This window comes from Cryptomeria japonica, chromosome 7 (assembly GCF_030272615.1).
Source record: "Cryptomeria japonica chromosome 7, Sugi_1.0, whole genome shotgun sequence".
Taxonomy (NCBI): Eukaryota; Viridiplantae; Streptophyta; class Pinopsida; order Cupressales; family Cupressaceae; genus Cryptomeria; species Cryptomeria japonica.
Genome location: NC_081411.1, coordinates 500,312,403 through 500,336,429, shown reverse-complemented (window position 1 = coordinate 500,336,429; position 24,027 = coordinate 500,312,403).

The window sequence follows — 24,027 nt, the reverse complement described above, 5'->3', positions numbered from 1 at the left end:
CTACCTAATAGAACGCGATAAAGAGAAGTATTTTGATATCTTTCCATTCAATTCAACACAAGCTCTCCAACATCATAATAACAAGTTTCGATTCAATCCTATCGTAGGCCTTTTCAAAATCAATCAACAACATTGCACCATTCTGCCTAGAAGTCTGGGCTAAGTGAAGAGATTCCCAACAGGTGATGAGATTTTCTAGAATGTATCTCCCTCTAATGAAGCCAGTTTGAGTGCTATTAATAATATTAAGAAGGACCTTTTCAAGCCTTTTGGCAAGAACTTTGGCCAGTATTTTATAGAACACATTCAATAGTATAATAGGCCTCCATTTTTTAATAAGGGTTTTGTCTCCATCTTTATGAATGAGTTTGATTACACCACTGTTAATATTAGCCCCTAGAGATCCTTGTCTAATTGCCTCCTGATATAATTGTAATAGATCTTTTCTCATCCAATCACAACTCTTCTTGTAGAATTCAATGGTCAACCCATCTGGCCCGGGGGCCTTGTCATTGTTAAGAGCTGAAATAGCCATGTGGATTTCTTCAATAGTTAAGTTTTTATTCAACAGGTAGGCATCATCCTTCGAGACCTTTTTGGGAATAACTGATTGAATATTCTGTCTTTCAACATTAAGCCCATAATCCTCCAAAGTAAACAAACCTTGGTAAAACTTGGAGAAGGCATTCAAAATATCCTCTTGATTAGCAATTTCTCTCCCCCCTCACTAATAGACTCAATACATTCTCTTGCCTCCTTACTTTTGAGGAAGTGAAAGAAAAATTTGGAGCCCTTATCTCCATGATCAACCCATTTTACTCTAGCCCTCACCTTGGCCCCCTAATTTTTCTTATTCTGGATCTCTCTTAGGCCATCTTTAGTAATGCTTACCTTAACTGCAGCTTCAACATCATCAAGATATCTTTGTAAAAGGTCTTTTGTTACCATAAGATCATTGTGTAGATAAAATTCCACTTTCCTCTTATCAATAGCTTTCTTTTTACCCGTTGTCTGAAAGAGCACTTTCCAACTGTCCACATTCTGGTTCCATCTATCAATAGCATTGTCAAAGCTAGGGTGCCAATAGTTGTATTGCCTTGTATTATAGGTTGCAAACACCACTTCTTTATCCTTAAGGAGCTTAGAGTTGAGAGAAAAGCCATCAATAGCACACTAAGGGGCAATTGAAGAGGACAAGAAATTGAGAGACGCTGCTATTGGGTGGTGATCAGACAAGGTATATGGGATGGTTTTAACACTAAAATTATTGTCTCCTTAAATCTCCTTGAAAGAATATTTATTTAAATAAACTCTATCCAATATACAGTAAATCCTCATATGACCCTGTTTGTAATTGCACCAAGTATACCAGATACCCCCATAATCCTTCTTTCTACTAGCTAAAGGATCTATTAAGCCATGTTTATTAATCATTCTCATCCAAAAGAATCTCTCATTAGGTTTCCATTCAAATTTGTTGCCTCCACTTTTATCTTGAGCATGTTCAATCATATTAAAGTCCCCTCCAAATATTCAAGGGATATCCTCCAGTCTGGCCAACCAATTCCATAATGCAATATGGTCTATGTGATCATTTGGGGCATAGATGGATGTAATACCAAAGATACCCCCTTGAAATTAAGTTTGATCCACACCGCCCTATTACATGGAGAGAATCCCCATTATTCAACAAAGTTAGCCCATCTTTTGGAAATAATAATGGCACCACCACCCTTCCTCTTAGTATGATTGTTGACATACTAGGCAACCTCTCTCCGAATACATTTCAGATTAATGTCCAAGGAGAATTGGATTGCCTTGAGCTCTTGCAGCAGGAGGAAGTCAACATCTTGTTTCACTCTGAGAAACCTTTTGATGACATATTTCTTGTTTGGGGATTCCAATCCCCTCACATTCCAAGATACCAGGTTCAAGGCCATGGGAAACTATTTAGAAGAAGTATCCATTGGGGCCCTAATTTTTTTATAACACTTAGGTAATTGAGCTTTGGAGGCCCCAAGAACAATTTTTTTGTTAGTAGAGCTAAGAGGTCTACCTCTTTGTTTTTTAAGTCCAACAACATGCTCAAATCCTAGGTTGGAAGACTTGTTTTTCTTGTATTGCTTAATGTGTTTAGGGTTCTTAGGCTTGGATTTCTATAGACCAATATCAAACATAGAATCCTCAATCAATTTTTGAATAAAGAAAGACCTATATGGGATAATGGCCAACCTCTTCCAATCTTTATATCTAATAGCATCATCACAGTTAGAAGGGATAGCCCTATCCTCCTTCTCCTTCCCAACAACAACACTCCTAACAGGGGTATGAGACCTTTCTAGGGGGTTTGGGTCTGAGTTCCTCCCTATATTTAGGGGGTACCTGAAGTGGGGAGTACTTGAGGGCTCAGATGTAATTAACACATCTGTAAGAGGAATATGCAGATCGTAAGCTTTCTTGATCTCAAAGCAAGCTTCATCTGGATCTTTATGATTAACTTTAGGCTAAAGATTAGTTCCTAAGTCTGCACCAAATTTGGTCCCCTCTTTAGGAGCATTCTCAATACAATTAGGGTTAGAGACCTTGACCCCCAAGGCCTCTCTCACATCTAAAGTATGGGGGCTACTATTGGTTCCATTCTTTTCAACATTATTGAAGTTGTTATTAGAAATCATTTTTTCAATCTTGTTTTTAATTGCAACAATACCCTTGATCTTCTTTAAATCAAGCTATTGCACATTCAGGGGTAGGGGAAGGTCCCCTCCATTAAAAGGGCTAGCCAAAGAGAGAGGAGGAGGGGTAAGAAGGAGCAAGAAGAGCTCAGGGGGCTAGTAGCAGGAATAAAAGTGACATTGCAAGAAGTCGGACCAAACCCAGGAGGGGAGGCTGGACAGGGGCTAGAGACAATGGGAGAAGCATCAGAACCAAAATCAACAGGGGGAATGTTATTCTAAGAGGGGGGAGGGGGTTTCCTTCTTCCTAACAGAGGACAATTCCTTCTCAAATGACCTTCCATTTTACACAAAAGCAAGCATTGATGTCACCCAAATACTTCATAGGGCAGGATAAAGTTTCTGACTCTAATTCCACAACCAATTCATTGGGTAAGTCTTTACCTGGGTTAATGGCCACCAATATCCTCACATCTAAATGCGGCAAAAGATTAGGAGAGTTGTCCACTCTAAGGACATCTTGAAGATAATCTAATGCTTTGGGTAAAACATGCCATAGGGAGGAACTTTGTGAACAAATATCGATGTAGGGCATGAGATAGCGAAGACTTCATCTTTGTTGGCTTCTGGAGAGTATCCTATGGACCTAAAACAACATTTTCCCACATTCCAAAACTATTTTCGAATCACAACATCCTAGTGTTTGGGGGATTTAAAAAATATAATGAACAAGCCCCTTTGCACCATTCTATAGAAGGAGATAGAAAACCCTAGTTTCTTGACCCAAATACTTTGTATCCAATTATTAATATAGTTTCGCGAGGGCAACAAATTCAAATCAAGAGTAGCAAAGAAAATTGCAGTAGACTTTAATCTATTCTTCTCATCAACTATTGCCTGAGCCATATGCAAATTAGGTTTAAGAGAGAGTTGAATAATGTCAGAATCCTTACCTCCTCCATGATGCTCTCGCTCATTCGGTGGTGTCTTCTGTAGAATGAACGATGCATTGCTTAGTAGGCTAGGACAGTCGACTAATGCCTCCTTAAACAATTTCTCACTCGCAGAGTCCCTTGAGTCACCAGGAGAAGATTGTGCCATAAGCCACCGTGTAAGAACAACTTAACCCTACCCAGCATAGGGGAAATCAATGCTGCCTGGTGCAAGGAGTGAATGCAGCCTTAAAGGCTAGTCCGACCCTCGAGCTGAGCGACTTCTCACTCAAGCACAACTAGCCTTCTCACATGAGGGAAGATGCTAGTTGCAGAGTGCTTTACAATATCTTTCTTTTCCTGAATTGACCACAAGTTGAGAATCTTAATTCAAGGATTTAAAGAAATTAAAACTCTATAAGTTAGGTGTGGCATGGTTAATCTTGTTTCTTTTATCTATAACACTTCACCCAAAGGGTTGAGAATCTATAAAATATATATCCACAATTGGGGGCAAGATTTTTAATTTTAGCGCATCATGGAATTGAAAGCTCCAAAATATATTTTGGGTTTGAGTTTTTAGACCATGGAACAACTCTAAATACCTTCCTTATTTAAAATTATTTCTTGCATGTCATGGTTCTTTAGAAATATAACAACCCTCTTTGAAATATTCTATATAAATTTACATACAAGCATAGTTTTTTCCCCCAAACTTTCTAGAACTACTCATCAAAAAAATTCCTTGAAGGCTATAATCTTTATCTAAATAAAAAAACAAGATAGTTATATTTCTAAGCCTTTTAATCTCTTATTTTAAAGCTTTTGTGTAATATTTATTTGTTATTTAAAAAAAAAATAAAAAAAATAAATTTATAAAATAAAAACAATCTTCACCAAATTTGAAATATAAAAAGTAGGTTTCACCAAGCTATATCAAAAAAGTATCAATTAATGGTACTAAAAAAACACCAATAACTAACTAGATAATGCATAAGCTTGCATAGAATAAAATAAACTCTAGTAGCAACTTATATTGACTATAATATTATTACTACAACAAAGGGACTATTATGATAGTTTTTACAATAGAAACACACAACACTATAATTGTATTATAAATAATGCTCAAATAAAAAATTAAACATCCCTACAATTCCTTGAAGCTCCAATGTACTCCCTAGTGAAGATGCCACCAAGAACCAAGGGGTTTTCATTCTCTTAATCTTGAAACCAATAGATTTTATATATCTTCTAATTACTTTCTTTGATGGGTTTTTGTCCATAGAAGAAATTACCAAAATAAAGTGCTTCAGAAGTGAAAATAATATAAACATGGATGTCCTAGTAGACTAGTTAGACTAAATCTAAATTTTGTACCAAGGCCCAAGTTTAAATTCTACATGCTATGTATAGAGGGTAGAAATTAGTTGGTGGATGTCGCTTGTATGTTTTTATTGCATTGGGATGTGTTTTCATACTTGGGTCTACAAATCCATATCTTTGTGCTATTATGATGACACTCCTTACCTACCTCTAGGATTCTCAAACTTAACAATTAGACATTGTATCCAACACGACTTTCATTTCTAGCCATGTGTGTGAGGTTGGTTAAAACCTTGGTGTTTGTGTTCATACTTGTGTTGTATGTTATTCTCATTGGTGTGTATATCACATGATGTGTATTACATCTTATTCTTCTTGTGGTGATTATTTTTGTTGATTATTTTTATTTTGGCATGGTTGATAATTATTGTTGGAATGTATGTCATGATCTATTCTCATTTTTTTTATGCAATGGATGTTATGATGGCATTTTACTGGCTAGTGTGTTTGTAAGCCCTATTCTCATTATTAATGAGTGTGTATTCTTGGGACCAAGTGATTATCTACTAGCATAGTGAGGTGGATCTATGGGTGCCATGTGGTTGTGTGGCATGGATTCACCAATGGAGATCAATGATCTTGGAAGAGTTTGGTGTTGAATATTTGGGCAACTGAGAGGGGGGTGAATCAGTTGTCAATAAATTTATTCTTTAACTTTCATTCACAGATCCAGAACAACTAATAGATTTAATCAAAATAGATAAAGCATGAAAGCATATGCACATAACAGATCAGACACAAATAACCCCAAAATTTACGTGGAAAACCCAAAAAGGGAAAAATGACAGAGAATTATAATTCTCATTATAGAAACACCGATTAAGGTGATTTTTACAAATGATGGCTCACTGCTAAGATGCTCGCTATAGGTGGGCTCACTATTGAGAAAGGCTCACTACCGGAGGCCTCACTACTAAAGAGAGAAAGATAAAAGAAAATCCACCACTGAAACACAATTTTCTCTGCCAGAACTACTTCTGATAACAATCCATAACACAACTCTTGCACATCAATTGGATTCTTTCAATATCGCATGTCTTCAACACAAAAAAGTCATACAAACTCATCCAAATTACACTCCTACATATACTGTCTTTGGAAAAACATAACCCTCTAAGTCAGCCAATATAAAGATCTAAAATAGGTCACCACTAAACATTATGGTGATAGTAAGGAATGAGAAGTGCACCATAACACAACGTTCCTCATCAAACTTAGCAACACATTACATACATCGCCAAAGCTGGTCCTAAAACATTATCTACACACTATACAACCATCATTACACAACTTCAATGATCGAACCAAAAACCTTGACTTTCAGATCAATCCAATTCCAAAATAGCACTGAGTAGTATCAACAACACATCTTTCAAAAATACAGAACATCCGGGAAATCTCCAAATGTGTGAGCTTGAATTTCATCCTCAGAATGTTACCTGTAATAAGTTAGTTTCACAAAATACAATGAAAATGCATACAGGAAATCCAAAATTCACCAATGAAACTGCATGAAATAAATATTAAAATAAAACACTATTTTACCTTCATGGCTTATGTCTCATTGTGTCCTAACTCCACTGTTCCTGGTTGCAAATGGTGTGCTCTCAGATAATGCATTGTTGGCTTCCAAGATGGCATATAAAGCATGGACTGATAACTTGTAGTTAATTGATAGTATTGTATGCAAAGCTACCTGATTATGCTAAATGATACTATATGATAATATTGCTAAAAATGATATTTGCTAATTTGCTTCAAAAACTCACGGATGCATAAGATTGATTGAAAAATCTTTTTGAAGACTAACTTCCTCTCAACTGAAGCTCTTGATTTTATAGACCTTGAGAGAATAAGATGATGTGGCTTAGATCAACGGTCTTGATCAGATCTGCAATTTTGAATGGCTATGAGCAAAGGTGAAGGTTGAGAGAAAGGGGGAAGGAGAAGACAAGTTTCACTCATCTCACCTTGACTGGGTTGCTGACTGAGGGAATCTAGGGATGGTTGGAGGAAATTTAGGCATGGTAGGACAAGTGGACTCAAGTCCTTCCCAAGATGTAGGGGGTGTTGGAGAGAATATAGAAAATGGTTATGAAATATGTGTACGTACACAATTTTCATTAAGTTTGGAAGTTGGAGATAAATGATGAATTAATATTAATAAATATTAATTTCCTTAGCCACATGTTGGATGAGTTGGCAAAGGGAAGATGAAGTGGAGATGGAGGGTGAGTTGGAAAAGAGATACTAAATAATTTAAGAATTATTTAATATTTGAGACTATAGGATAGGAGAATAACTATTAAATATTGGATATTTAATTGATTGGAGGAGATAATTAAATATTTAGATATTTAATTAACTTGGTTAGAAGGAATAATTAAATATTATATATTTAATTAATTAGAGGAATAAGATAATTAAATATTAGATATTTAATTAATTTGGAAGAATAGGATAATGAATTAATTAATAGAAAGATATGAAAATGAATTAAATTAATTAATCTTTTCGAATTAACTATTTAATAGATGAATAATTATTAAATAAATATAAAATATTTATTTAATTGCTCATAGCCAATTTTTAGGTGTATACATTTTGCCCCTCTTTGAAATGATGTCGAGACAACATTATTTCAAAGATTAAATCAAGTCTCGATAATGCCTGATAAAAATTGAAAATCTAGATTGTGTGCCCCCTCAGAAGATTGATCGTGAAATTTAGTTTGAATGATTAATCTCATGATTAATGTGATAAAACTTCAGTCAATTAAATTCATTTGTTAAAAACAAATTAAATTGCCCCATTTTTGAAATTAATTACTCTTGAAATAGTAAATATAAAATTAACCAAGGCTAATTTTAACTTCATTGTTATCCTTGTTAGTTTTTGGAGAGAATATTCTTGCTGAGGTGGCCAAAATGGTGATTCTCGTGGAGAACCATCGATTCGAGCAAGTTCGACGATATCAGCGGCCAACCGAGTATGGGTATGCGGTATGTATCTTATCCCGAGCTTTGTTTTCAAGTTTTTGTTCAAAATTTCATGTTTTAGGCGCCTTTTTTTTGAATTTTTGAAATTTTTGAATTTTTCGGTTTTTAGATTAGCGCATTTGCAATTTAGTTTAGCACATTTGCATTGTATGTTAGCGCATATGCTTGATTTAGCACATTTTCTTTGTATGTTAGTGCATTTGCATAAAATGTTAGCGCAAATGCTTATAATAGCGCTTATGTTATATTTGTTAGCGCTTATGCATAGAATGTTAGCGCAAATGCATAAAACAAGGCATATGCATCGTTGTTTAGTGCATATGCTTAAAAAGATAGCGCTTTTGCTTAAATTAGCACATATGCATGGTTGATTAGCGCATATGAGCAAAAAGATAGAGCACCTAGAGGATTGCTAGTGACAGGGGGCAGGAGAGGTATTGATTGTGGATAGATTCAGCCAAATCCTAGAGTTATTGCAGCTCATGGTGGTGATGATGAGGATCCTGAGGATCATATTCCCCTGATTAGATGACGGGTTTGGAGAGTTACTCGGACTGAGGTTCTAGCAATTGGACAGGTTGGTGGTGAGGGGATTGGGATTCATGCACTATAGCAAGATCTACCAGAGCAGGTTGCACCAGTGCAGGATATGCCAGAGCATGATGTGCCAGGGCATGATACTATTGATAGTCTAAGAGCACAGATTGATCAACTTCGAGCATAGATACAGACTCTTATGACTGAGAGAGACATAACTGTTAGTAGACAATAGGATACTCAGGGTCTTCTAGATCATATTCAGCAGGTTGGGTTAGGTACTCTCTCAGCAGACACAGTTAGAGCATTATTTCAGGTCGAGAAGGAGACTTCCTACTGGCGATGATGATATGAGGAGGCAGTTGCAGAGAGCCAGAGAGCAGGTAGTTATCAGACCACTGTGTTGATGGATACTAGTAGTGGTGGGGTCATGGGACCTCCTTAGAGGAGTGGTGAGCATGGTAGACAGGCATCTGGAGGATCGTCTCGCCCACAGCCACAGAGACGGACAGAGTCAGGTGGTAGTGGTACAGGAGAGCCGTGACTTTGATTTGAGGCACTTGTATTGTTGTATTTGATATCATTGTATACTTGGACTTTTATTTTTTATGATGATCTATATGCAGACATGGTTTCTATATGATGATGCTTTTATTTATGCATGTTACTTCATTTGATAATGTTCTATATGCTTATATGCTTTTAATTTTATGGATGCAAATGAGTAGATGAATAATGATATGATGATAATGACTTACATGATGCAAATGATAAATGTTTTTGATTTTTGATTTTGATGACCTTAGATGGAAAAGCAAATGATTACTTAACTTAAATAATGCAAATGCAAATGATATATATGAAAATGCAAATGAAATGATTGCTTAATGCTTAGGATGATGTATATGCAAATGAAATGTTTTTTTGGATTTTTTATGTATGCCACTAAATGATAAATGGAATGATAATGCAGATAATAATGATACACTATATGAAATGCACTTAATTGAATGCAATTAACGCAATGATTTATACGGATTTACACATGAATGATTGATTTGTTTTTGATTTATATGTACTGATTATGAATCTAAGTGAAAAAGATGCAACTAAATGATCTTTATGAAATGATAATGTAGATAATAATGATGATACACTACATGAAATACACTTAATTGAATGCAGTTAATGCGATGATAAAATGCAACTAAATGAAATGGATAATGATTAAAATGATTCTAAGGATGAATGCTCCTAATATGATAAAATGCAATTGTTTTTTTTGTTTATCCAAGTATACTCAATCTTTATTTATGACCATTGATCTGTTAATGAAATGATATGCTTATAATGCAACTTGACAAATGAATGCTTATAATGCAAATGAACAATGAGCTAATGAAATGATCTAACTAAAAATTGTATTGCCATTCTTCATATGCTATCCGGTAACAGTGCTTGATTTCATCATTGAGCTTTAAATGTTGTAAGAAAATACAAGCAACTTGACATAATGATTCAAGATGACCTGAGTATTGCTTACATGGATTTTGATATAGCAAGTTAATACAAGCAACTTGATATAATGGACCAAGTTGACCTGAGTATTGTTTGTAGAACAGACAAGGAGTATCTCCTTTCATGCATGACTTGGAACGTCCTCCTTGATCTTTTGCTGATCATATCCTGAGACAAGTTCATACCGTAGTAAGAGATAAACCACAAACAACAATCAAAGAAAATAATCATGCCTCATCATAGCTCCTCTAGTCATGAACATCCTTGAGTTTCATAGAGTACATGATTAGCAATAAAATCAATATATAAACACTGAATCTTGTATGTCATTCATATGTTATTATGGTCATTAACTGATATTATCATCTTGATGAATGATCTTTGATAATCCTTTATAGCTTGTTAGTTGATTCTTCATTTTCTGAGTTTGACGATTCAGTTGTTGATGAGATGCCTTGATTTTCATTGCTTTGTCGCTTGTTATCTGTTTGAAAATCCTGGATGTTTTTGTTTTTTCTAAGTTTTTCGAATGTTTTTGGATTTTCTAAATTTCAAGAGATCACCTTAGCAAAAGGAATTGGGATTTTGCCCCTAGTGGAAACAAAAAGATTTTATTATGGATATATGAATTGATCAAGATCCAAACCATAGTGGGATACAAATGCAGATTGATAAATGTTGATAAAATCTAAGACAATGACTACATCAAGTATGTCAAAGATTGATAAATGTTGGTAGACTGCTTCAGAGCAATGGATGCGAAAGATGGAATGGATAAGCTTAAGATAAATGGAAGTTATAAATGCGAGAGGATGGAGTGGATAGGTGCGCAAAGTGATCTCATGGATGAAGGAACTCACTTTTTAGATAGTGTCTGTTTACCAGGTTTTCACCATCTAAATTTATTGCATTTTTGTTGTTTTATATATTTTTAGGGATTTTTTGCTTTTCTGATTTTTTACTGATTTCTTCAGGACTTTATATGCCTTTTATTGATTTTTCTAGGACTTTATATCTCAATCATAGAATTTCTTGAGATGGATAGAATTGATAGGTTCATCAAACCAATCACCTTCTGGGGTAGATAATTTGTATGCTCTTGATCCATATGTTGCTACTATGACAAAAGGTCCTAGCCAATTTGGTTCAAATTTGCCCTTCTTTTCCTGATCCAGCTGATTTCTCGGATTCTCCCTTAGAACTATGTCTCCAATCTGGAAAATGCACGACTTGACTCTGTGGTTATAGCTTCTTTCCATTCTTTATTGATATACTTTCAAATGGTCTGTTGTATTTTGGCGACGTTCCTGAATCAGTTCTAGTTCCTAGAGTCGAGAGACTCTTTGTTCTTCTTCTAGTATAAGACCATGCAAGGATACTCATAGAGAAGGTATCTCTACTTCTATAGGTAATATCACTTCTGATCCATAGACCAAACAATATGGAGTTGCCCCTATTGGAGTGCAGACACTAGTTCGATATGCCCAAAGAGCAGGATTTAGCTGAATGTGCCAATCTTTTCCAGCTTCATTGACTATTTTCTTCAAGATTTTTAAAATAGTTCTGTTTGATGCCTCAACTTGACCATTACCTTGTGGATAATATGGAGTAGAGAACCTATGTTGGATATGAAATTTTTCACATAGCTCTTTTACATCTTGATTTTTGAATGGTCTTCCATTATCAATGATAATGGTCATAGGAACTCCATAGCGACAAATTATGTAATTCAAGATGAATGATGATATTTGTTTTCCCGTCACTGTTGTTAAAGGCACTGCTTCAATCCACTTAGTAAAATATTCAGTAGCAACTAGAATGAATTTATGGCCATTAGAAGATGAGGGATTGATCTTTCCTACCAAATTCAGCCCCCACTGTGAAAATGGCCATGACCCTATCATAGGATATAACTCTTGTGCTGGTGCATGAATTATATTTCCATGAATTTGACATTGTTTACACTTTTTAGCATAGGTGAATGAGTCTCTTTCCATAGTAGGCCAAAAGTAACCCATACGAATAAGTTTCTTAGCCAATGTTAAACCACTTGAGTGTGTACCACAAATACCCGCATGAATGTCATTAAGAACTCTTTCAGATTCATCTTTTTCCAGACATCTCAATAATGTACCATCTAGACCACACCTATATAGGATATCAGCAATAATGGTATAGCGAGAGGACTGACGGATAAAGTTTCTGCGTTGATTACGGGATAATTCCATAGGAAGGATATGATCTTTTAAATATTGGTAGGTTTGACCGTATAAGGATTGACTGGTTCCTAATATATGGCAAATTCGATAGGTATACTGGGATTGAATGGTAGGGGTTAAGATATCTTCCATAAGAAACTCGTAATGTTGTTGATTCTCTTTATTTTGCAAGAGAGATGCTATTGTATCCATTGCATCTGCTGCTTTATTTTCATTTCTGGGAATCTGAGTGAATGTGATTTCTTTAAAATGTCCTTTAAATTCTTCCACTAGCTATTTGTACGACATAAGCTTGTCATCCTTTGTTTCATATTCATCATTTATTTGATAAATGACAAGTTGTGAATCACCATAGACATGTAGTTCTTTGACATTCCATTCAATGGCCATTTTGAGCCCTATAGCCAATGCTTCATACTCTGCAGTATTATTGGTGCATGGAAATCTTAGTCTATATGATTTCGGAATTGTATGTCCTTGAGGTGTGATAAAAAATATTCCTGCACCTGATCCATATTGAGTATAAGAACCATCAAAGTACAATTCCCAAAAGTTTGTACTTATTGTCAAGATATCTGCATCAAGAAATTCGATATGCAAAGGCATGTCATTTTGTAGAGGTGCATCAGCTAATTGATCAACAATGACTTGTCCCTTGATGGCTTTCTGATCAACATATTCTATGTTGAATTCACTCAGTATCATAACCCATTTGGCTAGTCTCCCTGTTAATGTTGACTTGCTCAATAAATATTTAAGATGATCTATCTTTTCTATTAGTTTTACAGAATGAATAAACATATAATGTCGTAGCTTCTGAGTTGCAAATACAACTGCCAAACATATCTTTTCAATTGATGAATAATTTAACTCATATCCAACAAGTGTTTTGCTGATATAATAAACTGCTCTTTCTTTTCCTTCATCATCGTGCTGAGCTAGGAGAGTGCCTAATGATACACTTGTTGCTGAGACATAGAGTAACAAGGGTTTCCCTTTGGTTGGTGATATCAGTATTGGAGGACTCATAAGATATTCTTTTATTTGTAAGAAAGCTTCTTCACATGTTAAATCCCATTTGAATGGAACATTTTTATGTAGAAGATGGGTAAAGGGAAGACATCTATCGGCCAATTGGGACACAAATCTCCTGATTGATTGCAAGCTTCCTTGTAAAGATCACAATTGACTTATGTTCTTAGGTGATTCCATCTCCATGATAGATTTAACTTTTCCAGGATCGACTTCAATGCCACGAGCTGATATAATGTACCCAAGGAGTTTTCCAGAGGTTACCCCGAATGCACATTTCTTTGTATTTAATCTCAACTGATATCTTTCCAGCCTGTCAAAAATCTTGCTTAAAATGTTCAAATGTTCTTTTCTTGTGTGAGATTTTGCAAGTATGTCATCGACATAATCTTCCATAAATGTATGCATCATGTCATGGAAAATTGTCGTCATAGCCTTTTGATAAGTCGCTCCTGCATTCTTAAGCCCAAATGGCATAATGTTCCAGCAGTATGTTCCCCATGCACAGATGAAAGCTATCTTCTCTTGATCTTCAGGTGCGATTCTTATTTGATTATATCCTGAGAAGCCATCCATTAATGAAAACATCTCATGCCCTGTTGACAAGTCTACTATGATATCAATGTTTGGTAGTGGGAAATCATCTTTTGGACATGCTTTATTCAGATCTTTGAAATCTGTGCAGATTCTTATGCTCTTATCTGGTTTTGATACTGGTACAATACTTGAAACCCATTCTGGATAAGCAACTGGTCTTATGAATCCCACTTCTAATAATTTCTTGAGCTCAGTTTTGACAAGGAGAGCAATATGTGGGTGCATCTTTCTTTGCTTCTGCTTAACAGGTTTTGCTTTTAAATCCTTATTAAGATGATGCATGATAAGATCTGGGTTTAGCCCTGGCATATCTGCATAAGACCAAGCAAAATTTATTTGTCATTGCTTAAAGAATTCCATGTATTCTTTCCTCTCTTTTTTTGATAACGAGGCAGCAAAATGAAGTATTTTAGGATCCTTTGATGTATCAATGTTTACTACTTCTATTGATTCTATCAAGATAGCATACCTTTCTTGAAAATATCTAGGAAAAATGTCAAACTTTCCATCTTCTGACCCCTCAAGGAGGTTTTCATCATCAAATACGCCCTTTATTTTCTCTTTTGATTGATCTAATGTTGCCATGAAATGGTTTTCAACAATAGGTCTCTTTCCTTGTTTTATTTCACTTTTGCGACTGAAAAGTTTGGCATTCTCCTAACTATGAAAAACTTTACTTTAATCTGTAGTGGAAGATATCTTAGGTGGGATGGGTTCAATAGCGTTAAGGTACACAACTAAGTCATGATCATTGGAAAAGACATTTAGTTCAGGGTTGTCTAAATTATCCCAATCAATTAGTTCAGGATGAAGAAGGGGTAAATCATAATCACTGTCATCATCAGGTGTTTCAACGTTCATGACATAATGATCATAATTTATCATAGAATAGGTATTGTCATAGATTGAATATTTTTGAGGATTGTCTTCAAGAATTCTTGAATTAGTCTTAACAAGATTAATATTAGCATTTTGGAGTTCACACTCAAGTGGTTCTTCAATTGACGTTTGTCCCTTAAATGCATGAATTATATCAACACACACGTCTTTGGTATTGCAAATTTCTTCTTGATTGACTCCATTTGCAGTTTGGAGTTGATAGACTTGTGTACATGTTAAAGAGGATTCTTTTAACAGATTTTGTCTCCTTTCAAACTCATCTTCTTCTGGACTAATAGTTAATCCAACTTGACTATCTCTTATTTCTTCTATAGTTCTTGCATATCTGATTCTTGTTTGCACTTCTTGAGGCATTGTATCGTTGTTTTTGTCATTCTCTTTTCTTTTTGCATACGCCTCTTTTCTCTGAATTCTGAGTTTCTCTTGTCTCTTTTCTAATTTTATCTTTTGTTCTGTAATGGACAAGTCTTCTTTTGTAATGGCTGCTTGATCTTCATTGTGTTCATTACTTGATGTAGTAGATAAATTATCTGGTCCCATTCATACTCATTGGAATCTGTTTCTGAATTCTGATCTAAGATTACTCCACTATACCATATTGGAATGTTGTATGGTGCAAACAGTTCTCTGATTTCTGTCATTTTTGTTTTTACTGCTTCTGGAATATTCTGTTTAGATTTTTCTTTTGTTTGTATTTTCAGAACTTATTGATAAGATTTTTCTTCACCTTTGATAGTAGTCTTTTCTTCTTTCTTTTCATGATCTTCTTGCTTCTTTTGCTTATTGACTACTGTTTTGGCTGCTTGATGTAGCTTTTCTTGCCAATTATGTCCTTGAGAAACTGATTTCTTTCTCCATTTTTGCTATTGAGTATTGTGTTGCTTTTGATTAGACTTTAGATATCCTAACCTAGATTTATCTTCTGTTGATTGTGAATGTGGACAAATAGGTTCTGAAATACCTTGATGTTGCTTACCAATTGGTCCTTTCCCTTCATATCCCATCTTCTGCATGATTTCATATCCTTTGCCGTATTGTTTTATGGGAATATTGACTTCTGCTACTATTGCTATGGTTTTATCTTCATCTTTGTATAACCAACCAAGATTGTCCTTGTCTTCATTTTCTTCCTCAAGAGTTCCAGCACTAACAAAGGTTCCCTTAAACATACGTTTTGATTTTTCTAATGATTTTGATTGAATATCTATAGGTTTTCCATATGACTTAGGGGAAAGTGGAAAATTATTCAAAGAATATTTTCCCATTCCTTCATCATTTAACTTGAGCTTTTCTTCAAAAGTTTCCCATAACTTTGCTTGAATTTCCTTGGTAGGATATACTGATTCTCTATTATGTGGAACTGTGGTATCTTGTGTTGGCTTCAAATTATTGCAATATTGACTGGAATCTGCAATTATAATGATTTCTTTTCCTTTATGAGGAAATTTTACACATTGATGATATGTAGAAGGAATTTCTTGCATCTTGTGAATCCAGGGTCTTCCCAGAAGAATGTTGTAGGAGAGATTTAAGTCTAAAACTTGACACAATGTATCCTTTTCCATAGGTCCTATCCTTATTGGTAGCATAACAGTTCCTTTAGAAGAACATTTTGCTTCATCGTAAGCCTTGATGGTTATTTTCATTTTCGGGTCCACTGCATTCTCTGAATTCCGCAAAGCTTTTATCAAACTTAATGCACAAATGTTTAGACCAGCTCCTCCATCTATGAGTACACGTTTGACATGAGTTTTATTAATGGAGACTTCAACATGTAAAGGAGCATTGTGAGGATATTGTAAGGAGGCATCATCATTTTCAGAAAATGATAAGCAATGAGGAGCTATAAGATGTCCTACCATGTTTTGGAACTGATCTATATCCAAATCCTTTGATACCGTTGTTTCCACTAAAGCTTTCTCCAAAATTTCCTTATGCATAGGTGAAATCTTGAGAAGTTCCAAAATTGATATTTGAGCTGGTATTCGTTGTAATTGCTCTACTAAATTGTATTGTTGTGATGTGGATGTTGAGTCTTTTACCATACTTGGAAAGGTAACCTTTGCTTTGCTTCTTGTGATAACGTTGATTGGTTCTGAAGATGGATTTTTGTTAACAATTATCACATTTACTACATCATCGTATGTATAAGCGTAATTCACTTTGGCTTTCCCTTTGTCATTTTCCAATTGGGATGATTCACCTTTATCATAGTTTGGAAGTGGAGTTTTAAAAGCCAAATGTGATTCATTTGTCTTATGGCTATCCATTGTAATGGTTCCATTATCAATTAGATCTTGGATAATGTGTTTCAATCTTTGACAATCATTTGTTAGGTGTCCTTTATTCCGATGATAATTGCAAAAATGATTGTCATTCCACCAGTTTGGCTTAACTGGTGGTTCATAAATTCTTGCTTCGGGTAAAACAATCAATTTGTTAGCAAGCAAAGTTTTTAGAGCTGATTCTAAAGGTTCTCCAATATTTGTGAATTTTCTCCGAGGATTAGAGAAAAAGGACTTGAATTTCTTGTTTTCCAGATTGTCGTTGCTTGGGATTTGATTTGATAGATTGAAAATTGGTTGTTGTTGTTTTGCAGTATTGTTATCATCATTTCCTTCATTGCTGACATTCCTATTCTTTGACTAGAACTTGGGTTTATCATTGTTGTTGTTATTGTTGTTGTATGAATTATTGTAAAGTTTTAGTTCTCCTTTCTTTACCATTGCGTTGTCTATTTTCAGACCATTTTCGATCATTTTGGCAAAAGAGGGAGGACATTGCATCCTTAGTCGATAACTCATTTCACTGATAAGATTATCAATGAATATGTCCATTTTTTCTTGATCAGGTACATCCCGGGGATACCTATTAAACATGCATTTCCATCATTGTAAAAAGATCATAAAGGATTCACCATTCTTTTGTTTAACATTGCAAAGATCTAGCATTGTTATTTCATTCCTTATATTGTAGGAATATTGTGAAATAAACCTATTCACAAGTTCTTCAAAGGATCTAATTCCAGATGGTAACCTTGAAAACCATTCCATTGATTTCCCATTTAAACTCCTCGAAAAAAGACGCATAAGGTAAGTTTCATCATGAGCAAATTCCATGCTCATAGTACAAAACTCCCTAATGTGATATTGAGGATCAGATCTTCCATCGTATTTGTCATATTTAGGAATCTCGCAATGTTGCGGAAATGGTATCATATTTAGCCTTTTATCAAAGGGATATGGACATATGTCTTCTAATGAATACTTCTTGGAACTTGTCCCATTTTGCATGTCTTGTATTTGCTGTTACAGTTTGTATTTGTTGAGTAAAGTTTGAAAATGGATTATCTGCATCGCTTCTTTTATCATTACGTTCTTTTCTTTTGTCATCCCTTTCTTTCCTTGTTTCTTCGCTACTTTCTTTGTTCATATCTTCATTGTTTTTCTCATCCATGTTTTGGGTGTTACTTGTTTCCGCATCTTGTTTTAAGCTTTCTATATTAAAGTCTTGTGGTAGTTTAGCTCCAGATTTTGCCAATATCAAGAGATATTTCTCTTTTTGTTTTGTCAATAATTTTTCCATTAGCCTATCAAATTTGAAATCTTGTTCAAGGTCTCTAATCATGCTATTGACAGCTTCTTCGTCAACAATGGTAAAACCAAAAGTAGTATCTTCTTCCTCCATTTGTTGTTGTTTTCTAAGCTGTTTGTATTGGGCTCTAGTCCAAACTAACATGTGTTTCTCTCAAAGTTGTCAAAAAATTCCCAAGGACAAGGTCAATAAGTAATTATTGGTTTAGGAAGATATGCTTTATTGATCTTACCACTATTGTTTGTTCATTGGGATAAAGTGTCTCTTTGTTGAAAGGCACGTCTTTGTAGAGTTTCACCATCAAATTCTGTACTGCATCCACGTAAGTAGTGACGAAAACAATGTAGGAATGTCCTGTGTTTCAGTAAGATCTTACGATTGATATACAAGAATCTTATTCTTTTCTGAGTAGCTTTGTAACTGGGTTTTCTTTTCTTAAGGTGATATTTAAAAGTCATATAAGCATTTGATAGTTTACAAGTTTGATTCCAATGTTGGTGCAATTTTGGTTTTGATGTAACCTAAGTTCAAAATAGGAAAGATATATCCAAGATTAGGAACCTAGTATAGATTGATCAAGCTTCGTGATAGAGGATTTGATTATCCTGATGAGAGTCTTCACAAGGATGTTGATTTTTGCACTTAAGATGTTTGAATCAATAGTTTGCTGAATGTTGATGTTTATAGAACCTTTTGGAAATAACCTATAGGATTAGGAACCTAGTTGTTTTGAGCTATCTTGAAAATACATGATGGTTTAGAGACAAACCTACTTCAAGGATTATTTTGATATTTTGATGTTTTGATACTTTGATTTTGAGTTGGTGCTTCAAGTGTTGGAATTATTTTTGTTTTATCCTTTTGATCACACTTTTCAGAAATTTGTTGATTTCCGATCACTTGTAGATGATAATATTCTTCAATTTGTGACCATTTGGAACATGTTACAAACATAGAAGACACAATGTTTAATAAATAAAATGCACAGGCAAGTACAAATCCCTATGGCAGGCTGAGACAATAGTTGTTGAATCTCACATGGAGTTTCCCTCGAGGCTACACTATTCAAAGTGGATATTTAGATTCTTGACTCCACTAGCTCCACCCTCGACACTCACTTCTTCGGGGCAGCCAAGCACCAGTTTCCATGAAATCTCCTCATGGCAAACTTCATATCTCTACTAGGAACCATATGTGTGTGAGCCGCTTCAGAGGTCCGACCTCCTGTGCCAACAACTAGAAGGTTTTTGGCAACTAGTACAAATAGTTTTTAGTAAAGGCTTCTGGTCATGTGGCCATACATGCGGCACTTTTAGCTCTGTAAATACAGAAGGTTCCTAACGTATAGAGGTTACACTCCATAGGGTTTATGGGGAAACATAGTGTCAGTATGAACTTATCAACACATGTTGTTTGAACTTTCGTTGCAAACACGATTTATTTAGAGTGGATTGGAAGGACTCGGTATTAGCCTATTTCCACTTTAGGTCATTCCCCTCTCACTGGCCCCCTCAAGGCAGCTCGGGAAGGCAGGCCCTCTAAAGGATTAATTGTTTGAAAGTAAAGAAAGCGTAAAAGAGTGGGTTTGGATTTTTGATCACCTAGTTAAGGGGAGAGCATATACCTACCACTTTCGAGACACAGAATACAAGCATTCTTTTTAACCTTTTCAAAGCAATTTGTTGGCTAAGTCCTATTTGGAGATGCTGCTCCAACAAGCATGGTTTTTATTTTAGCCCCACATAGCAAATGATTTTTTAAACTAGGAATTGGAAATCCTGGTCAACAAAATGAAAATCGTTGCAAAAAGTAACTTGCTTTGTAAGAATGGAAAAATTGATTGTTCTTTTTAACTTGCAAAATATAAGATTGATTGTGCTTTTTACCTTTGCAAGAAAAGATTGTTGTTCTTTTTAGAGACCAAGATTTGAAGTGTGAAAGTCCTAACTTTGCAAGAAAGTAAATGTTTGATTTGTTGTTCTTTTTATCTTGCAAATGTGATTATTTTTAGAGCCCAAAAACAAGTGAGATACTTTTTAGAACACCAAGTTTGAAAATGAAATTCTTTTTATCCAAAAGGAAATATGAGTTCTTTTAAACCAACTTTGAAAAAGCTAGGAAAGAAATCACTAAATCCTAAATTGTCTTCTCCAAACCTGTAAGAAACCTGCAAAATAGTAAAAAGTTAGTGAAAAACCTTAGGTGGGCTTCCACAAGCCTAATTTCAAATCGGTTACAAACTTTTTGTCAAATGTGCTATCCTATGATTCAAAAGCGCTAACTTGCGTTACACACGCGCTAACCTTCATTACAAAAGCGCTAACCTGTGTTACAAAAGCACTAATCTTTAGACAAAAGTGCTAACCTGCATGACATATGCGCTAACCTATTGTGCAAAAGCGCTGATTTTCTGACAAAAACACTAACCTATATGACATATGCGCTAACCTATGATGAAAAAGCGCTAACCTACAATGCAAAAGCGCTATCAAAATTGGCATATGCGTGAATTTGCATTACAAATATGTTAATTTAATTTTATTTTATTTTATTTTTTGCGAGATTTTTAAAGGTATATGTGAGGTCCAGCCCCACGGTGGGCGCCAAAATGTGTGAGCTTGAATTTCATCCTCAGAATGTTACCTGTAATAAGTTAGTTTCACAAAATACAATGGAAATGCATACAGGAAATCCAAAATTCACCAATGAAACTGCATGAAATAAATATTAAAATAAAACACTATTTTACCTTCATGGCTTATGTCTCATTGTGTCCTAACTCCACTGTTCTTGGTTGTAGATGGTGTGTTCTCGGATAATACACTATTGGCTTCCAAGATGGTATATGAAGCATGGACTGATAACTTGTAGTTAATTGATAGTATTGTATGCAAAGCTACCTGATTATGCTAAATGATACTATATGATAATATTGCTAAAAATGATATTTGCTAATTTGCTTCAAAAACTCACGGATGCATAAGATTGATTGAAAACTATTTTTGAAGACTAACTTCCTCTCAACTGAAGCTCTTGATTTTATAGACCTTGAGAGAATAAGATGATGTGGCTCAGATCAACGGTCTTGATCAGATCTGCAATTTTGAGGGGCTATGAGCAAAGGTGAAGGTTGAGAGAAAGGGGGAAGGAGAAGACAAGTTTCACTCATCTCACCTTGATTGGGTTGCTGACTGAGGGAATTTAGGGATGGTTGGAGGAAATTTAGGCATGGTAGGACAAGTGGACTCAAGTCCTTCCCAAGATGTAGGGGGTGTTGGAGAGAATATAGAAAATGGTTATGAAATATGTGTACGTACACAATTTTCATTAAGTTTGGAAGTTGGAGATAAATGATGAATTAATATTAATAAATATTAATTTCCTTAGCCACATGTTGGATGAGTTGGAAAAGGGAAGATGAAGTGGAGATGGAGGGTGAGTTGGAAAAGAGATATTAAATAATTTAAGAATTATATAATATTTGAGACTATAGGATAGGAGAATAACTATTAAATATTGGATATTTAATTGATTGGAGGAGATAATTAAATATTTAGATATTTAATTAACTTGGTTAGAAGGAATAATTAAATATTATATATTTAATTAATTAGAGGAATAAGATAATTAAATATTAGATATTTAATTAATTCGGAAGAATAGGATAATGAATTAATTAATAAAATATTAATTAATAGAAAGATATGAAAATGAATTAAATTAATTAATCTTTTTGAATTAACTATTTACTAGATGAATAATTATTAAATAAATATAAAATATTTATTTAATTGCTCATAGCCAATTTTTAGGTGTATACACCAAACATCTCATACAAACACTGCTGCTTGACATACCACATTCAGACCTAACCGGACCACATGATTTTACATCAATGACAACATATAACATAATGCTAACAATCTCCCCCTTTGTCATTGATGGCAACATCCATCAACAACATCCATCAAGACGATAAACATACTCTCTCCCCACTTTGACAACAATGATAAAGGGGAAAAACTCCCCCTATGAAACACGGTCCTACTCCCCCTAAGATGAAGCACCCAAGCATCAATCTAGATAAAAATATGCAAGCTTGTCACTAACCAATGCACATCAAAATGCACATTAGTTCAAACTGTAAAGGGGTAATACCCCTAACTTCTGTCGAAGATACTCAAAAGTATCCTCGCACAACGCCTTAGTAAAGATATTTGCAATATTCTCCTTTGTAGGTACATACTCAAGTCTAACTTCATTTTCCAACACTTTTTCCCTCAAGAAATGGTATCGAATAGATATATGCTTTGTACTAGAATGTTGTACCAGATTCTTTGAAATATTTATTGTATTGGTATTGTCACACATGATTGACAATAAAATAATAATAAATATCATCACAATTACACCAATGTCCTTCAAAGTTTGGTTCATCCATAAGATCTGTGTGTAACATGAAGATGTTGCATTATATTCTGCTTCAACTACAGATAGGGTCACATGTTGGCATTTTGTATTCCGGTGATGATTTGGTATATATTGATGGTTTCTGATGCTTGTAGATTCTTAGGAGTTGTCATTGATGGAAACTCAGTCTACTAATTTGATCCGGTATGAAGTCTTGGCTAACCAGATGTCTTGAATATCGTAATTCTGGATTAAGTCTATCAGTGCCGTTCAACAATTGTCTTTGTGACTTTCAGTCAAGTAGGTTTTGATTTCGGTGATTGGTGATTAATTGGTTAGGTATATGAAGTATATTATCATGTCAATCCACCCTTCGGTATTGATTCCTACACTTGCTTGAAGGTCTGGTATCCAATAGAACAGTAAAACAGAGTATTCTTCATGTGTGGGGGTATTGTGTGACCGGATTCTTTATGATAATTCCAATGATTGAAGATGTGTTTGGAATGATATTTGAGACCTATAGGAAGCATTTGATCATGTATTTTGGATCTGGTATATGGTTTGACAATAGATCTAAGGCAACTTGCAGCTACATGTTTCATTTCTGATATTTGGTGAAGCCGACTTGTGAGAGATTAATTTTGGAGTGTTTGGATATATAAGACCATTTGGGTTAATGGATTAGGTGTCAGATATAATTTGTGTGGTGTTTTTGGAGTGATTGAGCGTAATTTCATGTGCACACTTAGAATTGTGTTGATCTGATAGAGCAGAACAAAGCAGAATAGAGTAGTTTACCAGAACAATGCAACAAATCATTTTGTGCCTAACCGGAATTGATATTTGGCATAGTCAAATGCTATTTTATAGTTCTTTGCTTATCGTAATCATTTTTTAATAACTGTAAGGCAGTGAGCCTTCCTTCGGGGTTGTAGCCCTATTTTGTAACTTGAGTAGTGAACTCTAGGCGGTGTGCCTGAATGTAAGTGCATTCCCCTCATGCACTATTGTTTTTCTACTAGCCATAGTGGGATAATATTGTGGGTTCAAATCCCACCGTGGTTTTTCCCATTTGGGTTTCCACATAAAATTCTTGGTGTTATGGTTGCATGTATACTTATTCTATGTTTCTGCACTTTGCTTTCTTTTTTGTTCAGCCGATGGTTAAAGAATTAAATTAACAAATTCAAAATTTGTAGAACACTGATTCACCCCCCCTCTCAATGTT